The sequence below is a fragment of the Pinus tabuliformis genome, chromosome 4_1, assembly GCF_031772625.1.
Source record: "Pinus tabuliformis cultivar Carrire ecotype Pingquan chromosome 4_1, CPIR1, whole genome shotgun sequence".
Classification (NCBI taxonomy): domain Eukaryota; kingdom Viridiplantae; phylum Streptophyta; class Pinopsida; order Pinales; family Pinaceae; genus Pinus; species Pinus tabuliformis.
In genome coordinates this window covers 532408481-532411821 of record NC_142303.1, presented here as the reverse complement: position 1 = coordinate 532411821, position 3341 = coordinate 532408481, and the positions used below count along the sequence as shown (strand labels likewise).

Below are 3341 nucleotides of genomic sequence, written 5' to 3'. Positions count from 1 at the left end.
CCAAATTGAAATGTTGCCTTAAAACTGGACACCTAAATAACTTAATAATAATAGGTAGGGGTGAACTTAACTAGTTCTCCTCTGTTGGAGAAATGCAACCAAGACATAGTATCTTTGGTTACACTAAAAATTGTATTCTTAGCCTTACTAAGATGAACAACCCCAACTTATAAATAGAAATCCAACAAATCAATCTGTGACTGAAGACTCTCAAGAGAGGAAGCAATTAAGAACAAATTAGTCAACGTCAATAAGTACTTAGACCATGGTGTAAAATGCACCCTTCATTGGCTTGTGTCATCTCCCTTAGAAACTAGTCAAGCTCATGATTCAATGTAAATCCTGATTAAGATGGGGAAAAGAGTGCAACCCTATTTAAGCCCCTCAACGCTTAGAATAAGGTCAGAGAAGCCACCGGGTTTTCAAAACTAGCTGATAACTGATCCATAAAGCCTTGGGATGCCTACAAATCCCTTCTCCTGATCCCTAATACAAGTTGGGTACCTGTCAAATCACCCGTCTGCTAGTGCTCTAGCCTCTGCTATGGATTCTGCAGTGCACAATCTGTTTCTTTGCCTGTCAACCTCAAGACAGATAGCCTGTTCTTTGCTGCTAACATATTCAGGACGTTGAATAGATAGTTTTGCCACTTGTGTCTGAATAATTTCTTGTGAAATAGGATCCCTGTAAGAACAAATAACTTTTAACATTTTCATTTCATTAACAGTGGTGCTCTCTTCAGGTTTTCTAAATGGAGGAAGCTTAACATGAACCAAGAAGTCCCTCTCCTCCTTTGCATACAAATCTCCAATCTTTACCAGTACCTTCTGCCCATCGTCTGGAATATTGCCTACATAACTGCCTGCATGTATGGCACTCAATTGCACTCTTCAACTTGCATATGTGACAATAACATGCATATACTGAATCACCACACCCAGCAAACCACTAATGCACTTTGAAAAAGAATCTTGGATAATACTTTACGTCTCAATGAAGGAAAAGGTGCCACCAGAAGTCTTTGTTATGGAGTGCATGGATGCTGAATCATGATCCGTCCCAAATACAAAAGTGTGTACAAGGATCTGTATGTTACGTTGCTCTACAGGTTTTCCTTATTTATCTTGGAAACAAGGACTAATAATCCAAAACCCTCTTGGAATTTGATAAAATGGAAACTTGCCTATGGTTTCCCACATTGTAGGTGTCTACCCATCTGAGAGTAAAATGATACTATAGACAAGGTTCTTCTCACGCGAGTCTTCTAGCACTTTGGCACCCTTTTTCAATCCTTCAGCAATGTCGGTTCCACCAGTGGACACTAGGCCATTTATTGATTGCAAAGAAAACTGCTGACCCTCCTCAGACATACGTCATACAGGAAACAAATGACTAGCAGTTGCTGAGAAGACAATGACTGAAAGGTGGTCCATGGGGCCAACATCATGAATCACGAAGCCCACAACACACTTCAATAGTGCCAGTTTTGTGTCTGCCATGCTTCCACTAACATCAAGAACAATTACAAAATCATTGGGGGCTCGATCTATGGGCATATCAGGGGTTTGGGATGGATTTCCAGTATTCCAAGTTCTTTGGCTTTGCTACTTTTTTGCACTAGATGTACTGGGACACAGAACTTTTAGATGTACTCGGACACTGAAATTCTCATGAAACTTTGAGCATGGAATTCCAGAAAACTCAGGAAACATTTTTAACTGTACAGATGTACTATCAACATCTCTGGCTTGAATCCCACCACTTCCTTGTGCCAATTTTCCTCTTGAATCTGTAGCCTATGAATTTCCTGCTGCTATCTCAATTTCAACCAAAGTAGGTTCATTCCCATTTTCCACACCTGACCCGTTTTCTCCACTTGACCGATGCTCCAATGGCTCATCATCAGCAAAAACAGCAGGGTCTGTAACATGTCTTGCAACTTCAGGATGTGGGGGACGAGCATGTGGCAAACGGGGTAAAATTGTCGTCCTACTATCTTGCTTTTGTGGCCAATTCAAAGGACTTATTCGTGCTCTACAATGCATTGGTTCTGAATGAATCCCTTGTAAGGGAACTTATTTCCACTTGGCTTGACAAACTGGACACACCCTATTTCCATGCTTCACATTGGAAGCAATGCAAGCAAAGTGGAAAGTGTGGGAACACTTTACAGTAAATAAGGCATGGCCATGGCCTGGTTTCATTGCATCAAGACATATTGCACAAGTTTTCTGCATCATAAAATGTATGCATTAGAGAGCCAGATCTATATACACATAACCATAGTTTTACAATTTCTTCAAAACACCCCATAACCACAATAGGAAATTTCATCCAAAGAGATAAGAAGTTTAGAATTTCATGGTTCTTTTTGTTGAGAAAATTAATCAACTTGAAATTTGTGGAGAGAACAAGTGATGAGGTGTGGCCACAAAAAGGAATTGATCTAAGATAAATATGACTACTATTTTGTCAAGGGAGATTTCTTTCAAATAGAATGGGTTTCCTAAGCAGCACAATACTAAATTCCAGATCTGTCTCCTTTTCTTTTCTTCCATCTTCGAAGCAGTCTTGACCATCCATTAAAACCAAGAGTAGAAAAGAAAACAATAGCAACAAAGGAAAAGGCTTTGCATTGTTTTTTTTCTAGCTTCTTCAATGATAGATTGTAAAGTGAAAATGTGATAAATGGCTTGGTGGCCCTTTCTAAAGCCCACCCTCTATCTCTGAGATTGCTCTTCTCCAAATCTATTGATCAGTGCATATCAATAACCTCCTCATAAAATAATGCGTGTGCTAAATCACAACAACCCTCTTATTTTTCAGATCAAGAATAGTCATAGATTTATGAATATGAAGAATAATGTTTCATGACTAGGATAAAGGGAATATTCAGTATCAGATTTCCATTTCTATAAATTGTATTCTAATATGTGGAGCTTTGACTTGCTGTGTCTAATGTTAGTCATGTGTCTACAAGGTTGGGTTTCAAATATATGATGAGGTTGAGACTTGAGAATGACTTGGATACATAATCGAGCTTCATTCTAACACATGTTGCATCCAACCAGTGTCTCACCTTCAACCATTAAGAGCACAGATTATTTGATAGACAAGCATGCCAGAACTAGGAACCACAATTGGATTGGGTTTACCATTTATGGTGGTGTGAACAATATCAATTTTATCTAAAGTTTGTTTCCATGTTGAATTTCCAAGAAAGCATTCTTGTTTCTCATGCTATAACATTTTGTAATTAGTGGGGGATAGAAACTGTCTCTATAGACTATAATCTTCTAAGATGTTTCACGGTTGATTTCTTGCTTATGACATGACAATTG

The 3341-nt window shown here is 38.7% G+C and overlaps 1 pseudogene; it reads right to left on the bottom strand.

Annotated features, from left to right (window-relative positions):
* Positions 1 to 391: 391 nt before the first annotated feature.
* LOC149176932 (E3 ubiquitin-protein ligase WAV3-like) lies at positions 392 to 1556 on the bottom strand (annotated as a pseudogene).
* Between the last annotated feature and the right edge of the window lie 1785 nt (positions 1557 to 3341).